The sequence below is a fragment of the Tiliqua scincoides genome, chromosome 5 (genome assembly GCF_035046505.1).
Source record: "Tiliqua scincoides isolate rTilSci1 chromosome 5, rTilSci1.hap2, whole genome shotgun sequence".
NCBI classification, from domain to species: domain Eukaryota; kingdom Metazoa; phylum Chordata; class Lepidosauria; order Squamata; family Scincidae; genus Tiliqua; species Tiliqua scincoides.
Genome location: NC_089825.1, coordinates 95,319,319 through 95,340,703, shown reverse-complemented (window position 1 = coordinate 95,340,703; position 21,385 = coordinate 95,319,319). Strand labels below are relative to the sequence as shown.

At 47.0% G+C, this 21,385-nt stretch overlaps 1 pseudogene; it reads right to left on the bottom strand.

Moving 5' to 3' along the window:
* Positions 1-4,093: 4,093 nt before the first annotated feature.
* Positions 4,094-21,008, bottom strand: LOC136652397 (small ribosomal subunit protein mS26-like; annotated as a pseudogene).
* Positions 21,009-21,385: the final 377 nt, after the last annotated feature.

Sequence of the window (21,385 nt, the reverse complement as noted above, 5' to 3'; positions counted from 1 at the left end):
ATGGGTTGGCCCAGGGCCATTCAATGACCTTGATGCTGAATGGGAATCTCAATCTAGCTAAGAGATTGGCAGCTGCCCAAGGCCACACCATCGTCCCACAGCAGAGTAAAAGTAACGTGAGTTGCATGGAGCCAACCCTGGCGCAGACTTTCTGACAGGACCTGAGCCTCCCAAGCTGTTACTGGACACTGGGCACCACTAGTACTGAAATAAATCTGTCTTTTAAGCTGCCACAATATCTATCTATCTACCCACCCACCCATCCACCCATTAATCAATCAAATCTATGGCATCAAGCTCCCAGCGCCACCCCTCTAGAAGTGACTCCCTTTGCTGAGTGTTCAAACATTTCTCCTTCTAGCATCCACTAAGACATCAAGGCTCCAGACCACACCATGGTATCCCAGAGGCCTGTCCTGCTTTTCCTCTGTGTCGCTCTCACCATTGGCCTGCAGCTGTCCAAAGCCCAGCACTGGTCCCATGGTTGGAACCCTGGAGGGAAGAGGGAAGTCAGCTTGCCCCAGAGCCCAGAGGTGTGCCAACACTCTTTTTACCCTTGTATCGTCAGCTTGCCCCAGAGCCCAGAGGGGCATCCATGGAGTCACATGGACTCATTTCGGTCTTTTCCCTCTGAATACAGGCCTCTGAAGACATGGGGAAGACTGTGTCTATCCGACAATCCGGAGAGAGAAAATTGTGAAGACCCTCTTGGTGAGCAACCGAGTTACATTTACAGGTTCAGGGTCTTGCTCGCACAGGGGCGTAACACTGCTACTGGCCAAAATAATTAAAATTGTGGTTTTTAGGAATTATAGCATCATGTTTTATATATAAATTTAAAAAACCAAAAAACCAGCAGGGGGGTGGGAGATGATACATAGCCACGCCCACCACCTGGGGCGTTGCCACACCCACTGCATGATAGGAGCTCTATCATGGGGGTGACACACTGGCCTCCCATACAAGGTGACAAAAATCCCAGTGACGCCACTGAAGTGATCTCAAAATGATTGGGAGGCGAGTATAAAACAGCATGTTTAGAACTGGAGCAGGTTCTTCTACATTCTTTTGTCCTTGTCTTAACAGGCTGACCAGGCAACTTCAGAAGAAAAAATGAAGCCCCCATGCATGCATTTGAGCATGTCTTGCTCCTGAACAGAGGTCCTTCTCCTCTTCCACATGAATGTGTTCCGTTTGTAGAATTGGTGTGCCCGGTTCTGTATGAAACGCCGATGGCCCCTGTCCTGGTCTTAGCTCACTTTCCCAGCATGTCAAGATACCACAAGATGCACGTGTGACTTGACTGCTGCTGCCCAGTCACAAAAAACAGTCACGTGGAATTCTCTCGATGCACTTGTACATCTCCTGTGCATTGAATAAAAAATTGTATTTTGCTACACACACAAATGTACAGTAGATGCATCGATGCTCCCTAAATGGGTGTTCCAAGACCCTTTTGCATTAACCTGCGATCTTTCAATCATTTTCAGGTTTCGAAAAATCACCCCAATCTTGCAACCTTAAATGGGTGCCCATTTCTGTCTTGGACCCTTTCCTAGGATATGTTTGTGCAGATTTTCTTCCCAACACTCCTGTTCAGACCTTTGTTTCTATTAGTGGCTCTGCAGCAAGCATACCTGGCCCCTCCTTATCCCTAGTAAACTGCTGTTCCTCTGCTGCCTGACATGGATATTTTGGGGACACCATTCAAACATGTTGCTAGTGCTTTGGTTAGAGCCCTTTCCTGGCTGGATCTTGAGGAGTTGTGGCTCACAGTCTGCAGAGGGAGATCCATTTCAACAGCTGAAACTTCACCATAGACAATTCTAACCGTCAGAACACACCCCGTTTTCTTTTCTAATCCATATATGAAAAGCTGTTGCAGAGTGTGTTCTGCAACAGAGGGGCCTCAGCTCTGGGAGACAGCACATGCTTCCCACACAGAGGGTCCCGCCCACTTCTTGCTTCCACACCAGGGCTGTATGTGCTGCTGAGGAAACAGACAGTACAAGGTGACTTCCTAGCATTTGGCATGTGTCAGTACAGTTCCCTAAGCCCAGGCTAAAAGAATTCTTGCAGCTTGGAAGAGCAGCCCCTTATCTCTCCCCCCCCCCCAAAAAAAAAAAAAAAAAAAATCAGAGGTGCACAGTGTCACAGCCCCAAGACAACTTCTGAGCATAGAGAAGTTCACCCCCCCCATTCCCATCAACACCAAGCAGAGATACAGTGGTTTTCTTGGCATTGCAGAGGTTTTCTGCCAAGGTGCACCAAGATCAAACTCATTGCAGAAGTCCTACCTGTGCCATAACCATTGCAATGCCATTAACTATCAAGCCAAACTCCAGGGCATGAAGAAAAATACCTTTGGAAACAACCTGCACTTGCTCAATGCTTGCAGCAGAAAAGCAAACTGCTGGTGCTGTTCAGGTATGCGCTGATTCTTGGGATCTCACCAGAGCACTCAGGTGAGATGTTGCAGCCTACCCACCTGCAATGACACAATTCACCAGCTGGTGGCAGCAAAGTGTTTAGCCTGCTTTGGCCTCTGCTGGATAAAAACAGCAGCCAGCTCACCAAAGCACCTGAGATTCCTCCAGTGTCGTGAATCTTCTGCTGCAAAGAATAAATGAATTAATCTGAACTTCCCAGAATCTCAACAGCTGTTAGTTGCACCGATGAGCTTCAGGCACTAGAGGTCACATTTGGACTACAAATGCAGTTTCTGTTGGGCCAAGGATGGAACTCGACATTTCGATCAACAGAGGGATGGTGTCGAGCGCTCTCTCAGCCTGCCACCCCCACAACATCTCCTTAAACTTATTTCACATCCTGACATCACCATTCCTGAAAATGCACATTGTAATGACACCCAGACATGGCATAAGCGGAACTAGACGCTACAGAAGGGGCAACACTGTTGCCTGCCACGTATATTCCCAGGGCACCTTTTGGGTCCCCTGACTCACTGGGGCAGAGGTTGTAGCTCAGCCACAGAGCACGGACTTTGCATGAAGAAAGATCCTCTTTCACTGACCCCTTGGAGAGCTGCTGCCAGTCTGTGGTGACAACACTGAGCTCAATGGGGTTCTTTAACATGTGGGTGGACATCTTGCATGATGGTGACAGCAAACAAGACTGTCTCCCAGCAAACCCCATCCTGGCCATGCCTTGTCCCCTCTTTTTTAAAACTCCACCATTCCCAACCCCCAGACCGGTTCCTTCCCCCATGCTGCCCTGCCCCCAAAGCCCACACTGCCACCCAAAGTACTTGCATGCTTCCGTGCCCCCTTCCACGCCCGTCTGTGAACTGATGCTGTCCGGACACTGGCACCCCTTCTTCCAAGGGTGCTGTAAACATGCTTTATGGCATGTTTATGACACCTAGTGCTGGCACTATGGTCTATTAGGACTGGGCCCTTCAAGCGGCTAGGAGGATGGTGGTCAGAAATACGGCCTTCTCAGTGGTTGCACCTGTTCTATGGAATTCCCTCCCTTTGAGCTGAGAATAACTTCTTCCTTATTAGTCTTCCAGCAAGGCCGGAAGGCATTTTTATTCCAAAAAGCCTTTCGAACCCTGTAGGATTTTTAGGTATGCTGGTTGCAGAGCAATGTGTGCTGATTTTTACTAATTTCTGCACTGTTTTTATGACGGATGGGTTTCTGCTGCTGGTTGGCTTTCAGTGATGTTTTATGTATTTTATAGTTTATGCATTTTACTGCATATATATATTTAATTCTGTTGCAAACTGTCATGGGTGCCCTCTGGGGAGAAAGGCAGGGTAACAAAACCAAATAAGTTCTGCTTTTAAAAATTACTAATTCAAAAAATTCTACAGTACTAGACCATAAAAGTGAATTCTATAATCTCCTAAATGATGCCACCATGAGCAACAAGGCAGTGATCAAGAGAACCCAGTTGTACATGGTGCACAGCTGGGGAAAAAAATATTCAAACTTATTGCAGACCTGCAGCCTTTGAAAGCAGAAGAAACAGAGCCCTGCTTAAGAAACAGCCAGAAATGCTAACAAAACACACTCCTTTATTGCAGAAAAACAGAAGCAACTCATCTTCATCAGGAACTGCAAAACGTGTCAGACCCAAGATTCATGCCAGTCACTCAGCATAAAGGCAGCCTTACGGGTTCTGCTGAGCAAAGCCCATTCTTGGTCACTCCAGGTGAATCTGTCGGCTGGACAGAGCAAAGAGTCAACCCTCCAGAGGGGCTGGTTTTCAAAAGCCAAGTCTGTCCATCCAGGTCTTTAAGGCAAGGCACTCTGCTTGGACACCCGCCCCTCCTTGTCAATGGCAAAATTGAAGTTGCATGGATGGTTGAGGCACTCCTCAATCCTCTCGTCCAGGTTTTCAGGGGTGATGAAGCTCTTGGCTTCCTCCTGCATCAACAGAGGAGACAATGAATCATCCCAAAGCACATGACACGAATGACTTTCCAACATGGCCTGTTTCACAAATTTCAAACTGTTACCTCTGTGGCTCTCCTCCAAATCTGCATTTATTTATTTTTTAGGATTTTTCTTTTTGGTTGACCCCAAGCGGCAGAGTGGCTAGTAATAGTGCCCGAAGAAGAGGACTCCTTCCGTGGCCCACAGGCTTACCTGTAACTGGAGCACCTCTCTCTCCTTCTCCTTGACAAATTCCTCCAGAAGGGTTGCCTGATACTCAGCCCCTCGCAGTCAGCGCTCCTTCTCTGCTGCGGGTTCCTTTTGAAGGCGCTCCTGCCTGGGGTTGGAGGGACAGATCAGTCACTACCTCAGTGTGACAAAACAGGTCAGATACACAGTGCCTTTTTCTGTGGACTGTGCTGTTATGCCCAGAAAGGGAACATTGCCTGCAACCTCCCTCTCTGCCCGAAAGATGCATCCATTACAGCTCATGTACACACACACAAACTCACTCAGGGCAAATTATCTCACCCCAGCTCCCAGTAGGTAAGTTTCCAATGTGTCAGGCCCAGAGGGATAGCACCATGGCACGTGCCAGGCTTGTACTGGAGTGGTTGGATGCGAGAGCCAAGAACTAGAATGTCCCTGGCTCAAACTCCAACCTAGCCAATAATTTATAAAGTTGCCCTTAGCCAAACCACTACATTTCTGCCTCCCCTTCTTGTCTGCAGCTTGGGAAAGAGACTGACCTGCCTTAACAAACTGTTGGGCGAATTTTGCATGTAGTACACAGAGAAGCCTCCCAAGAACAACTGAAATCCTTGGTATGATGATCCCTCTTCCCACCTCTGACAATGTCTGCCTTTCACAGACTCACTTGAGCCTTCCCACTCTTGAGCCATCATCAATCCAGGTCACGGGGCCAGCATCAGTGGCCATCCTTTCGCCACAGCCCTCTTCCAATGCGTGTACCCAACCACCAGCATTCAGAGGCATACTGCCTCTGAACCTGGAAGTTCCACTCAGCCATCATGGCTAGTAGCTATTTTCCACCTACCCACCTCCACAGATTTGCCTCGCTCCCTTTTCAAGCCACCCCCCACATTACGGCAGCCAAGTCCACAATTCAGTGATGCGCTGCATGGACAAGGCCTGTCTTTTGTCTGTCCTACATCTGCAGCTAATCAGTTTATTTGGAATTTTATCAGTTTATTCTGATTTTCGTCGTTATGATAAAAGAAAAATGTCTTCCTATCCACTTGTTCCACACCCAGCATAGTTACACAAACCTCTACTTGTGCTAAACCCCTAGTACTTTTTGTTTTCCCAAATTAAGAGAGCCTCAAAAACTTTGGTCGTTCCTTGTAGGGAAGGCGCTCCAACCTCCTGAATGCTTTTGGTTGCCCTTTTTGGCATCTGTTTCAGGATGCTTTCTGAGGATGGGGAAACTGGAACGACACAGAGTATTCCAAATGTGGTTACGTAAAGCCTCGATGACTCTGGATGCCCTGTAGAGAAACTGTCTCCTTTTCCAAGTCTATTTCCCAGAGCGTCCCCAAAACCCTTTGGCAATGCAGCTGACGGGCCAAAAACGACTCTTCCCAATCCCTGGACTGGAAAAGGGACAGAATGGAAGGCAAAGGGCGGAGGAGAGGACAGTGCCAGCCTAGAGTGTAAAAGATTTTGTGCCACCCTTTTTCTTTCCCTCTGTCCCCCTCTTCCAGTTCCAATCCAGGCAGACTGGCCAGGCTCACCCGTTGCCTTGTCAGACATCCTCTTGACCCTCAGCTGCCTAAGCTGTACACTGAACCCTCGTTATCCATGGGGGATCTGTTCCAGGACTCCCTGCAGATACTGAATTCATCGGATAATGAAGTCTGCACAGAGGGACCCTGTGCCTGCAAACCAAGAGTGCCTTTCAGAAGCCCCTTAGAAGACCTCCTGGATGCAACTGCAATGATGGCCTCGAAAGAGATTTCTCCACATGTCACAGAGCAGCCTCACAGCCTAATGCTTTAAGAATGGCCAGACCTCCTCCTTTCTGAACAGGGGGAAGAGAGATCCTGCCCACACCTCTTTTCCCGAAGGTGCCTGTTCTCCGCATCATTCCAGGCCAGCAGCTGCCGATGCTCCTGGGTCGCGGCATCCTTCCTCTGCTGCCCCAGCTCCCCAAACCTCTCCTTGTACTGTCGCTGCAGCATCTCTTCCTTAAACTCGGCCCTGGTGGAGAGAAGGAAAAGTTACAAACAGCACCATCTCCTCTCGCTAGTATTTCCCTTCCGGCAGAGTCACAGTCGCACATACACAACCGCAACAGGCTAATGGCAAAGTATTCGACAATGGTAAACTGGACATAGAAAATTTGCTGCATGTTGCACATTGATCTCCTTCCCCAGTGTCTCAGCAGATTTGCACTCAATGGTGATGGTTGGCAACCTTCAGTCTCGAAAGACTATGGTATAAGCCTACAGCACCCGGTATTCCCAGGCGGTCTCCCATCCAAGTACTAACCAGGCCTGACCCTACTTAGCTTCATCATTCTAGGTTCCCTGTTCCCTTCTCTTCCAAACATCCACTCTACTATGACAGCCAGCGTGGCATAATGGGGAGACTTGGGCTGGAGACCTGGGTTCAAATCCCTGCTCAGCCTTGGTTCACTGCGCCATCTTAAGCCAGTTACACATTCTCACCCCAACCTACCACACAGGGTACTTCGGAGGGCAGGAAGGTAAAGTGCGCATGTGAGAGAATGTCTGGAATCTATGGCAGAACGGTGGGGATCCACATAAACACTCTTGGTCCATCTGCCTGCCAAAACTCTGTGGTTGCGCTGGCCAAAAGATAACTAACAAACGCATAAATTAGGATAAGAAAGTTATACTCTACCCTTCCTTAAGTTCAGAGTGGCCATCCATCCAAACAAGTCAAGTTAATAAGATAGATCACATTATAACAGAAGGGATGAAGGCTGCAATCCTATCCACACTTACCTGGGAGTAAGCCTCATTGACTATAGTAAGAGTTACTTCTGAGTAGACACGCTTAGGATTGGACTCTAAACCTCCTCCCAATTGACCCACTTAAATACAAAAACTTAAAGTTCTTCATGAAAAAAGTTCACACTGTTGGTGTGAGCCTGCTGCTCCTCCCCAGGAAGAGAGTTCCACAGCTGTGACACAGGTGCGCATGCACAAACACCCTCACCAGCTCACCACTGGCAAGCATACCTTTTAACCTGGCAAAGGGCACAGTCCCGTGGGAAGTTCTACACCTCTCCTGAGCCTGCAAAAGGGCAGGGGGGACTCCCTCCAGACACCACACTGAGTGCCAGGGGCACCCAGAGAGAGCAGGATGCTTTCTAAAGGGCTCTGAAGTTCCCTGCAAGATGAGTGAAGTCAGAGGGGGTGGGTGGGAGGGCGGGGGTCCCTGAACCTGGAACGTGGTGCAAGAGCAACCAAGACCAGGCCTCTCTGGTTGCGGGGAGGTAACAGAGGCAAGCACACCTTTTGGCCAACTGTCAACCAAGATTTGTGGTAATAGCAAGCAAAGAGGCGGTGCCACCACCAAAAAGGCCCTGCTCTCACCCCAGCACCCTGCCCCTGACCACAGCCTGCTGGGTGGCTGGGAGTCACTGTCCCCTGCTGGGGCAGACCTGGGGGGACCCAGAGGAACCCTGCCCACAAAGCAGGCCTGTGGGGCTGCAAAGGGTTAAAGAGCAGGTCTCTCCCCTGACAGTGCAGGCTTGACCCTCAGCCCAGCAGCCTGCCACTGAAGCCCCTGAGCACCCACCCACTGGGGGACCGAGGGGGGCTGCAAGGGGTGCATGAACAGGCCCCACCCCGTGGAGGCATGCCTCACCTGTGGAATGGCTGGCTACTGGAGCCCCTGCAGCAGCCCCCATCCACGGCAGGTATGGGGGCCCCAGTGGAGACCCGGCCCACCAGGAGGCACTGGGGGGCTGCACGGGCGCCCCCCACAGCCCGTAGCCTGCGGAACGCTCTGCCACTGGCCGACCTGAGGGCGCGGAGGACGCGGCGGTGGCGCAGGTAGCGCTCAGCCACTACCAGCAGCTCGGCGGGGTCGACGGGCGGCGGCGTCTTCAGCCTGCCGGCCTTGGACTTGGCGGGGGGGTCCGCGCGCGACTTCCGGCCCCACCAGGGGTTGCCGGGGCCCAGGAGGGCGGCGCGGGGCCCGCGGGGGCCAGCAAGCCTCGCAGCATCCCGGGGTCGCGCGCGCATTGGCGGCGGCAGGTGGGCGCGTGGGGCGCGCTGGGAAGCGTAGTTCCCTGTCCGATGACGTCAGAAGCGAGTGTCGCCATGGAGAGTTGAGCCCTCCTCTTGAAGGCAGGGCCTGGGCACGTGGCTGCCCGATCTCGTCTGATCTCGGAAGCTAAGCAGGGTCAGGCCTGGTTAGTACTTGGATGGGAGACCGCTTGGGAATACCAGGTGCTGTAGGCTTATACCATAGTCTTTCAAGACTGAAAGTTGCCAACTAGCTGAGCCCCCCGTGGGAAGAGGCCTTTCCCAGCCAGTGTGCAGAAGACAGTCCAGGCTCCTTCCTTGGCGCAGGACCGACATCGCATCCCACCGAAGGAGGCGCCCAATGGGGCTTGGCAGACCGGAGGGGTCCAAGCACCAGGGAGGTCCAGAGCTGGAAGAGGAGTGTCGCCTCCCGAGGAGGGACAGCCGAGCGACCGGGTGTGCCACAGCACACTGGTGTGCCGTGAAAGGCCCACAGGTGTGCCATGGGAGTTGCCACAGGATGTGGTGATGGCATCAGGCCTTGATGCCTCTAGAATTGGATTGAACAAATTTCTGGAAGAAAAGTCTGCCACAGGTTACAAGCCCTGATGGGTATGTGCAACCTCCTGCTTTTAGAAGTGGGTTACCACAGAATGCCAGATGCAGGGGAGGGCATCAGGATGCAGGCCTCCTGTTGTCTTGTGTGCTCCCTGAGGCATGCCGCAGAACCCAGAAGAGTGACCCGGAAGCTGGAAGTGACGTAACAAGAGACAAAAGTCATAGAGAAGACCAGAGAAGTCAGTGTGCCATGAGAAGAACTACATTGAAAATTGCTGGTGTACAGTTTTTACAATGGCCCCAAATTAATACTGACAAACTTGCTGCCAGTCTCTGGGTACTCTATAAGCTAGCCAGGGGTGGGATGCTATGGAGGAAAGTGCAATACCTGCAACTGCTGATTTCTCATTTAGTTACAAAATGTGTTCCATCTGGAGAACTGCTGAATGCTGTATCAGACCTTATCCAAATGGAGCTCTTTGGATATTATATGACTGCATAATGGCTACATTACCTGTAGTATTAAAGTTTCATTGAAAATATTTTTTGAATTATCCAGTGCTTGGCACAACTCTCACATTCAATTAATAAAGTTATTTCCTGTCACAAAATCCAAAAGTGTCTATGACAAGATAAGGAAAGAGTCAGGAGCTAAAATAAAATAAATAAAATAAAATTGGCAGTCGTCTTTGTATGTTCTTCAGCGTCTATTCTGGATACATTTTTCTCCCTTAATAAGCACAATTTATTAATATCTTCTCTGTCTTTCATCACAAAACTCAAGGCAACATACATGGAGTTCTCAGGTGATAGGTCATTGAGACCTGCTTCTTTTCAGCAAGTTGGCTCTTTCATGTGCCCTCAGACCATGCATGACCCAGGGCCCACAAGGAAGAACTCTCTAAAAAGAACCATAATACAAACCAATACAATTGGTGACCTGTCAAGTTGAATGTAGCCCACCAGCCATGTATTGTGGACCGATACATGGTTGACATCCTGCCTCCTTTTTTCCAGTCCTAGGTAGATGGTTTCTTGAATCCAGGTACACCACATGTGGCTTGGAAGCTCATAAGTTGTAAGGTCCTAGTATAAAATAAGGGAGCAGAGACAGTAATTTTTTTAACTACAGGTATACCCTGGTTTCCACAGATCCAACATCTGCAGTTTCAGTTATCCGCAGATCCAAGGATAATGGGAGACATACTTTAAAAAAGTGGGGAAAGCAATGCATTCTGGGCTGACATAAGTGAAAGTAGAAGCCTTGGTGTGACCAGACAGAGGCTGAAGGCAGCTCAGAAGAGTGCCTGCAGCCCTCTAAATGCAGCTGTTTCAATGAGGGAGGGTACGCAAAGCTCTGTTTTGGGCTGTTCTATTTATTTTTCCTACATTTTAAAGTGCATCCCCAGTATCCACGGATTCAAGGTATCAGTAGGGGGAGGTGGCCCAAAACAGAGCTGCAGAACCCAAAGTCACCCAAAGCTGGAAGTGACATTACAAGAGGTGAGGAACGTAGAGAAGACCATTGAACATTGCTACTTTAAGCCATTGGAATAAAATGGGTAAATTTGGGATGGAGGTACTTTGACTTAACCAGGTGGATCAGGCTGTTCCTAGCCTTCCAATGTGACAGATTTGTGTGCCAAGGTATTCAGCAGACAGCAGGAAGTACAGCAAGGTGGCAATCATTCTGCTTCCTACTTTAAGCGAGCAGCAGCAGCTGACAATTTGGGCACAGTGTCAATTAGCCAACCCACAGTTTTTGCTGTTCATGGAAACAGTGGGACGTTCATGGGCGTACTGCAAATGTTATGGCAATATCTTGTGTGCGTTTGTCTCAGTGTCAGTTGTTTTGGCTTTTTCTACTCTCCGCTTCCTGGATGAACCTTTTTCCTCATTAATTATGAATTAACAAAGAAAATTCCTCCTTCTGTTTTCAGCGACAAAAATCCTTGGACCTCCTAGATTAGAAAAATGAGGTTACACCGTGTTATCCAAGAGGCCTTAGTGTTGAGAAACTACAGCGCTAAACGCAATCTACCAATGCAAAACCTCTCTTCATTGAATATACTAATAAATGTTAAGCAGAGTTAGAAGGGCTGTGATTATTTTTAAGAGAGAGAGAGAGAGAGAGAGAGAGAGAGAGAGAGAGAGAGAGAGAGAGCCTTTTCCATAACTGGATGCTTAGCCCATAACTTTAGCCCATTGCTAAAGGGAATTTATGCAGCCAGCAAAAACACTTGCAGTACAATCCTACAATCAGTTCAGAGGATTGTTTCCAAACTGACCCTGCTTTGCAGGATGAGTGATTGTGCTCAGGGCTTTCCCCCTTTTCCCCTCTGTGACTATTTGCAGGGATTGAACCAGATTACATTTCTCGTATAGGTTTATAGTTCTTGTATAGGTTTATAGTTCTCGCATAGGTTGCGAGAACTGCTGCTAATGTGATTGGCAAAAGTGGGTTGAGAGGGAAGGATGCTGGAAGGGGTGGGGGGCACACCCTCCCATTCATCATCAAGACAGACTATGAGGAACACATGGCCAGCAACATTAAGGAGAATAATAAAAGCTTCTTCAAATATGTTAGAAGCAGGAAACCTGCCAGAGAAGCGGTTGGCCCTCTGGATGGTGAGGGAGGGAAAGGGGGGATAAAAAGAGATTTGGAGATGGCAGAGAAATTAAATGAGTTCTTTGCATCTGTCTTCATGGCAGAAGACCTCGGGCAGATACCGCTGCCCGAACAGCAACTCCTGACCGAGGAGTTAAGTCAGATAGAGGTTAAAAGAGAAGATGTTTCAGACCTCATTGATAAATTAAAGATCAATAAGTCACCGGGCCCTGATGGCATCCACCCAAGAGTTATTAAGGAATTGAAGAATGAAATTGCTGATCTCTTGACTAAGATATGCAACTTGTCCCTCAAAACGGCCACGGTGCCAGAAGATTGGAGGATAGCAAATGTCATGCCAATGTTTAAAAAGGGAAAGAGGGGGGACCCTGGAAACTATAGGCCGGTCAGCCTAACATCTATACTGGGTAAGATGGTGGAATGCCTCATCAAAGATAGAATCTCAAAACACATAGACGAACGGCCTTGCTGAGGGAGAATCAGCATGGCTTCTGTAAGGGTAAGTCTTGCCTCACGAACCTTATAGAATTCTTTGAAAAGGTCAACAGGCTTGTGGATGCGGGAGAACCCGTAGACATTATATATCTGGACTTTCAGAAGGTGTTTGACATGGTCCCTCACCAAAGGCTACTAAAAAAACTCCACAGTCAGGGAATTAGAGGACAGGTCCTCTCCTGGATTGAGAACTGGTTGAAGACCAGGAAACAGAGAGTGGGTGTCAGTGGACAATTTTCACAATGGAGAGAAATGAACAGCGGTGTGCCCCAAGGATCTGTCCTGGGACCGGTGCTCTTCAACATCTTCATAAATGACCTGGAGACAGGGTTGAGCAGTGAGGTGGCTAAGTTTGCAGACAACACCAAACTTTTCCTAGTGGTGAAGATGAGAAGTGATTGTGAGGAGCTCCAGAAGGATCATTCCAGACTGGCAGAATGGGCAACAAAATGGCAGATGCGCTTCAATGTCAGTAAGTGTAAAGTCATGCACATTGGGGCAAAAAATCAAAACTTTAGATATAGGCTGATGGGTTCTGAGCTGTCTGTGACAGATCAGGAGAGAGATCTTGGGGTGGTGGTGGACAGGTCGATGAAAGTGTCAACCCAATGTGCGGCGGCACTAAAGAAGGCCAATTCTATGCTTGGGATCATTAGAAAAGGTATTGAGAACAAAACAGCTAATATTATAATGCTGTTGTACAAATCGATGGTAAGGCCACACCTGGAGTATTGTGTCCAGTTCTGGTCACTGCATCTCAAAAAGGACATAGTGGAAATGGAAAAGGTGCAAAAGAGAGCGACTAAGATGATTGCTGGGCTGGGGCACCTTCCTTATGAGGAAAGGCTACGGCGTTTGGGCCTCTTCAGCCTAGAAAAGAGATGCCTGAGGGGGGACATGATTGAGACATACAAAATTATGCAGGAGATGGGCAGAGTGGATAGCGAGATGCTTTTTACACTCTCACATAACACCAGAACCAGGGGACATCCACTAAAATGGAGTGTTGGGAGGGTTAGAACAGACAAAAGAAAATATTTCTTTAAACAGCGTGTGGTTGGTCTGTGGAACTCCTTGCCGCAGGATGTGGTGACAGCATCTGGCCTGGACGCCTTTAAAAGGGGATTGCACAAGTTTCTGGAGGAAAAATCCATTATGGGTTACAAGCCATGATGTGTATGTGCAACCTCCTGATTTAAGAAATGGGCTGTGTCAGAATGCCAGATGCAAGGGAGGGCACCAGGATGAGGTCTCTTGTTATCTGGTGTGCTCCCTGGGGCATTTGTTGGGCCGCTATAAGATACAGGAAGCTGGACTAGATGGGCCATAGCCTGATCCAGTAGGGCTGTTCTTATGTTCTTATGATTTAAATTTCTTGGGTGATGGATGGCAACTAACAATTATGAACAGTCAAACTCTGGCAAGGAATCAAGGAATTTTAAAGAGGGTTATGCTGCATAACATATACAGAGATTTATTGGACTGTTTCTACCCAGATTGAGAACAATGGCTACATTCCAGAATTTAGCTGTGCCAGAGCAATCCCTTTAAAATTGACATGAATACTTTGGAAAAGGGGCTGGTCTTCACATGAAGAAAATTAAGAGAATAAGTGGAATCAACAATCCAGTTGGAACATGGTAGTTGGAACTGTGGAGGAACAGAGAAGACTAAGAGACACAAACTAGGGCTGCAATCCTAACCTCACTTTCCTGGGAGTAAGTCCCACCAAACACCACTTACTTCTGAGTAGACCTGGTTAGGATTGTGCCCTAGGTGTTTCCCATGACTTGTGGATCTTATACTTCTCTGTTTTTCCAGAGCATGTTGCCTTCTAGGTTTTGTTAAATTCTTCAGTACAGTTTGTGCCTTGTTATCCACAGGGGTTCTGAAACCTCCAGTGGATAAAAAAATTCAGTGGATACCCAAATCACTGGAAAAATAGCTTTAAAGACCCACTTCCTGGTTTCTTGCTCCTCTATTGTCCTCCCAGAATGCATTGGTATAGACACTATACCTCATTCAGCCACTAGATGGGGTGAATAATGGAATCTATTGAAATCATTAACAGCCCAAAGTTGGGAAATTGAATTTTGGTGGTTTTTCCCCTTGTTACAAGGCATTTAAAGGTGGACCTCGGTATCAGTGGTCAGTCAAATCAGTGAATACCAAATCAGTGAATACCAAGTTCCCACCTATATTTCATATTTCATGTTTATAAAGTTTCGAGCCCTTAACGTTTGTGAAAATTACTTTGAGAATCTGTTTTAAAGGAAACCAAATCAGATGGCAAAACGTTTCCTCCACAAAGTTCATCTTTCAAATGCCATGCTACTTAAACCCATGTTGATGTGCGGATCCATTGTTTTGCTCATATGCCAATCAAATGTCAAACCATTACACACGTCCTTTGTTTTACTAAAAGAGTAAAAGTTATCTTTGGAGAACTAGGCTGTCACATTCTTCCCTTTTTTTAATGGATCAAAATTAAGTTACAGACCAAGTCTATGCATGTCTATTTGGAAGTAAGTCCTATTCAACCCAATGGGACTTTGTTCCATGAAAGTGGATTGTATACTTAGTGTTGGAAGAAATCAACATGACAGCTAAGTATTTTCACACCCTTTTGTTTCCGCCTTTAAAAAAACAAAACCCTCCACTTTCTGTCATTCCATTTGGAAGAAAACCTATTTAACTTTGACATACAGTTACATCTGTTTTCAGTTATGGTCCTTAGAAATCACTTTCACTCTTATCCAGGGTGACCAGATCCAATGGAGGACACAGTGCCTAAAGTTAATAGTCTTTAACTATTGTGTAGAAAAGAGAATTTTGGCAGGTGCAGCTAACATGGAAGAGTTTAAAAAGCAGCACCTGCCAAAATTCCCTCTTCTATGTGATATGTGCAGAACTTGGGCTCAGTTGACCGCTGTAAATTGGCCTGAGGGGATCCTAGCCCATGCCTTTCATGAGCCAATAGACAGTCAGCCTGAGTTTGTCTGAGGAGGACCAAATGGAAAACTGCTTCAGGAGAGAAGGCTGCAGTACCAGTGGAGGAAAGGTAGAGGCTGCTGTGTGCAGAAGAACTGAGGCTATAAAAGGGGCTGCACCCGAGCTCAGGACCACCAGGGAAGCTCTGCAGAGAAGGAGCTAGAAGAGCTCTGGAGTGACCGCCAGGGACAGAGCTGCAGAGAGGAACTGAACCCTGAACTCTGCAGGAGAGCTGAGAGAGCTGATGGAAGGAGCCCTGGGAGAGAGTGGCCCTTGCCGGAGCTGAGAACCAGAGGGGAACTTCCATCAAGCCTCCAGCCCTTGGCCTGCCTCAAGTCCTGCTGCCTCCTGCCTGCCAAGTGCCTGTTTCAGGTCCCTTCTCAATTGGGGAATTTGGAACAAGGTCATTTGGTTTGGTTTGGTTCAGGTTCCATTCCTCCTAATAAAAGCCTTAAACTTAGTTTGGTGTCAGTGGTCTCTTTCGATCACATATCCAATAGTTAAAGGTATGGACACTGTGTCCTCTGTTGGATCTGGTCACCTTGCTCTTTTGTCCTACTCACCTCTGTGTGATCAGTCAGGGGATGGAAGTGGGATTGCGCTGGCTAGTTCCATTCCTGTTGTGTGTGTGGCCTCTGGAGCCCAGCTCTGCCTCCACACAGTGGGTGGAATATAAGCATGGATACTATGTGTGTACTGCTCTTCACGCATGGGTTTCCTAACCTGCAGACTGGCAGTACATGAGTAGGGTTCATTCCTAGCTTCCACTCAGTGAGCTCAATCCTTCCCAACTTTCTAGTGCCATTGCAGCCATGCCAATGGGGCACGCACTGCATCCTGTGGGGTATGTGTGTGTGAGAGAGTCACCAAGGTCTCCTCAAGATAAGAAAATTTTGTAAGTTTGTTCCATTACCTTGGGAGTGCACTGCAGCTGCATCAGTGCTGGGAGGCTGAATAGGATTGGACCCAATGTGTGAGAATAGAATGTGGAAGTAGTAATCACATATTGATGGGCAGTGGGGACTGGCCAGTACAAATATGCTCCCCTTCACACATTGCTGGAACTCGTGATGGAGAGAATGAGAAGTGGGGTGTTGGACATTTATTTTCCTCACACTCACACACATTTTGGACAAAACAAAATATTCTGTCATTTGAGAGACTGATGATTCTCAAAGTCAGTATCTCTCTCACAGAGAGAGAGGAGTAAACCTTCCACTTACCTACTACTTTCTTCCCGACCCCAGCACTTTCCCTCTACCTAGAGTTTAGAGATGTACAGTATTACCTTAATGCTCTTTCATTACAGCTCTCTTTGTACTAGAACAGTGTACTAGAACAGTTCTAGAACCCACAGGTGGGTTGTGACCTGATTTGTGGTGGGTTGCCAAAGGGTGATGGAAAGATCAGATAACTAATTGCCTCAAGTCCTGAAGCTATTCAAAACCAGATACTGTAGCTGCTAATTACCCCAACAAAGAGCTCAGCTCCTGCAGTTTGCAAGCCTGTGTAAATATAGGGAGTTAAATGTTTCAGGTTCTTTTTTCTGGTTATTTTTATTTCTAAATAAATAAATAAAATATTACAGTATTTCTTTTTAGATCTCCTTTTTAAGAAGTCTGGTAAACCTAGGTGGGTCCTGATAGAGTGCCGTTTAAAAAAGTGGGTCCTGGTGCTAAACAATTTGGGAACCACTGTCCTAGAATGATTGACTGCTATTCCAGCCAATGGGAGAAGTGCATGCTGGGCTAATCAGCTCTTGCTTCCTGCCTCACAAATTAACAATGCGTTCTATAGCACTGTCTTGTACAGTGCTTAACTTTCTGGAACGGATTCTCTGCATCAGGAGAGGTGCTGCCGTACTTGATGTGGGGAAAAGCACCCAGTTCATGAAATTGGATGACCCAAGGCAAAATCAGCTGCTTTTATGGAGTCATCAACACCTGGGAGTTTTATTTACGAATCAGGAACTTACGAATCCCGCCAGTCAAGGCTCATGAATTGAACTTTGGACAATGCAGGGAATTGTATGCCAGAGTCACTGGTTCTGCTGTCGTTCCCCACTTTTATGCATGTCCGTATCAGCCCTGAAGTGGATGCCGCCTGTGAAAGAACTAATGGAACGTGCAAAGGGGGCACATTGTTTCTGCTGTTTTAACTGCCATTGGCATTTTTATGGCTTTGAACTACATAACAATGACTTTTCATGGAGAATTTTCTCTTTAATAAGCTGATTAATTCTGGGAATGAAAACTATCAAGTGCTTTCTCTCAGCAAGACAGGTTGTGGGTGCCATGAAAGAGAAATACTGCAAGGGGCAGTCAGAGGCATACAGTATATATCTCTGAGATAGCATCTGGAAGAAAGAGAAACATTGCAGCTCAAATATGCAGAGCATTGGGTTGATGCTCAGAACTGTTCCTGAGCATATATAGGGCACAGCTAGACATGCTGTGGGAGCAGGTAGACCTGGACTCCAAAGACTATTCTAGCAGTTGCCACCTGTCCCCTCCCCCGGTTCTGTTTCACCTGCTTCCCCTTTGGGAAGGGGCCCCAAAGAAACTTTGTACACCCTGATAAAACTCCTCATGGAAATGTGTACCCCAGGCTTCACAAATCCTTTCTTTCAATAATCATCTTTCAGGCAGAAAGCAGACTTGACTATAGTTTGCTGTGGATCTTAACTCCATTGACCTCTATTCCCAGAGCTTTGTGGGATTAATAGCCCCATGGGCAAAGATAGGAAGAGTCAATCACATCTTCCAAGTAAAGCAAGTCCTCTCCTGCTTGCTCTGCATCAGGGGTAAGTTAGTTCTTATGACAACTGCTTGTGTGCCTGGGCAGAGATGTTGAATGGAACAGAACATACCAGATGAGACCATCTTTTTTCTTTTGTGATCCATTGTACTGGAGAAGTTAGTGTTCTGTGATGGAAAGGTAGGAACAATCTAATAAGACAACAAGCAATGTAAAAAAATAATCACTTTTTATTGAGATTTAATACATGAGTTTCCATTTTAAACCAGAGTACGTTTGTTGAAAAGCGGTATATAAATACTGTTGTTGTTGTTGTTGTTGTTGTCTATTTTTATCCAACAGCACTGTTGCTAACTTTGATAGAAGGCCAACTGGAGATTGTGTGATGTGACAACTGTTGTCCTTGCAGGAATAAAGGCTCTGGAGGAATACACGGTTGAAAGTGTCTGTTCAAATATGCGTTGAACCAATTCCTGATCAAATGGGAATGACTGGATTTCTATAATCCCTCCATGCCTTTCTTCAATCGAATCAGAGGAGTCCATGTAACTATATGGATGCTGGTCACATAGACCTGCTGTAAATTTTTCCTCTCTTGTCTGCGGTGCATGGACAAAGCTTTGCAAGAAAGAAGTTAGGATGGAAGCAGCCAGAGATTGCTCAGACTGCCATCCTTGATGTCTTCCAGCTGGAGCAATGGTATTCACCCTATAAGAATATTGTATTGCAGGCAAGGGGAAGTTGGGCACGAAAGGCCCACTCAGTAGGGCTTGCAGGCCTGGCTGCGTTTGCCTCTGTCCAAGAAAAGTACCAATGTCTAAATAAACACAAACTCCTTCCCACAATTGGGAAGGCAAGGACTCCATGAAAACAGGAGTGTACCTCTGTCTCCACAATATTACTATAGGAAGACAGAGGAAGAATGGAAATGGGACATGATAGTAGTTTTCACAGTGCTCTAATTCTTGCACTGCTTATTCTCTTTTCCACCTTACTTTTTTGTTTGGAAAGAATTGAAAATCTTGAAGTTGTGTTAAAAGTTTCTCTGCACATAAAGGTGTTCTCATTTTCTTTTCCTCCCCATTTCACTCTCCTATCACTGCCTCTGTAATCTCAGGTATGAATTTTTTAATCTTTCTTCTGACTTCTGCCTCAGTTTCCCCAATACCCTTTCTTTCCTTCCTTCCAGTTTGGCTCTCATCCTCCCATACACAGTTTCTGACCACTCCCCTCAATTTTTTTCCCCCTTTCCTTTCCATTTCTCTCTTATTCATTCTTGCTTTCATGATCACACTTTTCTACTGCTTGGCTTTTGTATTCCCTTTCTCCACTCTCTCCAACCTCCTCCCTAAATTCACCACTGTCATTCTCTTTTATTCCTCCTCCTCTCTTCACATTGAGATGAGCTTAACTTGGCCACACAGAGCTATCTTCTTTCAGCATTTTCTCTCTTAAAGTTTCAGGCTTAATCTGGTACATCTTGGCTCTATTTTCTATCTTCTTTTCTGTCTCTCATTATACAGGCCTACAAAATTAAGGGCCAGAAAAGTTTTTTCCCAAAATGTATGGTGGTTTGATATGAATTTGGGGTGCCAATTCCAAAAATGGCATCTGTTTTGCCCTATCACCTCTAGTTTTGGAGATACAGTATAGCCTCATTAGTGAATGGTTCAAGCAGCTTCCTCATGAGGTGAGGAAAGGGTCAAAGTGGCCACACTGAGCTCTTTTTTCTTCCTTCTCTTTACATTATCAGTCTCTATTTGGACACTAATTATATCTCCTTTATTCCCTTTTCCCCCCTTTCCCACCAGCTCACTCCCTTTTATTCCTTGTCTTCAATCTTTCATTGCCAGGTTTGATTGGGCCACTACTTACCTGTGTCTCAATCCCCCTTTCCTTATTCCAATTTCCCTCCCCAAGTTATCAGGCTCAAATTTGCCACACTTAGCTCTCTTTTATTCCTCCTTTTCTTTCTTACCTTATCAGGCTCAATTATTAGGCCAACACTTACCTGGGTCTTATTTATTTTTTTCCCTAATGAGCTCTCCCTCATTCCATGTTTTATGAGTTTCCATTTCTTCACACTTACGTCTCTTTTATTCCATCTCCTTACACTATGAGGCTCTATTTGGTCACCATTTAACTCTCCCCTTTCTTCCCCACTGAGAGATGCTGTTCTCCTTCTCTTTTTTCTTACTTTACCTGATTAAAATTGGCCATCTCTTGCCTCTTCTGTACTCCTCCTTTCCTTTCTTAAATTACCAGGCTGAATTTGGCCACAATTTGCTGTCTTTTATTCCTTCAGACATAATCCAGCTCAGTTGGGCCAACACTTACCTGTGTCTTATTCCTTTTTTTACCGCCAAGCTATCTCCTAATCCTCCTCTTTGTTTTTGGTTATCAGGCTCAATGAGGCCACACTTATTGCTATTGCATTCTTTCTTACATTTTCAGACTGTATTTGTGCACTACTTACCTGTCTCCTCCTCCTTTTCTACCCACTGAACACAGCCTGTGTTCAGTTTCTCTGAGTTGGTGCCAGATGACAAAGCCCCATAGCTCCTGACCTCCAGGAACTACCTTGGAGACATGGGCAGACATGGGCAGGGAGAACGAATGTGTTGGAAAGGTCTCCTATTCCTCGCAGTGGCAGGAACCCGTCAAGGGAAGGACCTGGTCACGTTGGGGTCGGGGCTGCTGTCCCAGGGAGCTGGACTTGCGTCTGGGCTCTGGCGCAGCCCCCTCTCCTGCTGTGCGCCGGGATCCATTCCTTACCCTTGGCCAGGACAGGTGGCTTAACCTTCCTGGGCCCTGGTCACTGAACCTGCTTTTGGACAGTCCTGGAGCTCTATAACCGGTTTGTCCTCTCCATTTGACCGCATGACCCTTTCTGAGGCAATCAAAAACCTACCAAAACTCACCTGCCCATTTCGCATCGTGCTCATTTTTATGTAAACCCCAGGAAACCAATGGCAGGATAACTCATGTGTTATAATATGGTGAAATAATAATATAGTAATCATGTGAAGTGATTTCTCTTATTCCTGATATTGGGAGTGCCCCCTCCTGGGAAAAACCTTAATGCGTCCGGGTCCGGTTCCCACTCCCCGGAAGAAATACTTGGTTCTGGCCTTTAGTGCATACCCACTTCCTAATTTGAGCCTGGTCATTTTACTCTCCCTGGACTGGGACTCTTCACTCCCCATATGCTGACCTGTTCAATCGCAGTGTTTGCTCTAGGCCAGCTCTGAGGCTCATTCCTCAATCTTCCTTGTAAATCAGCCTCTGAGCCCTTTTTCAGAGTTGGTGCCAC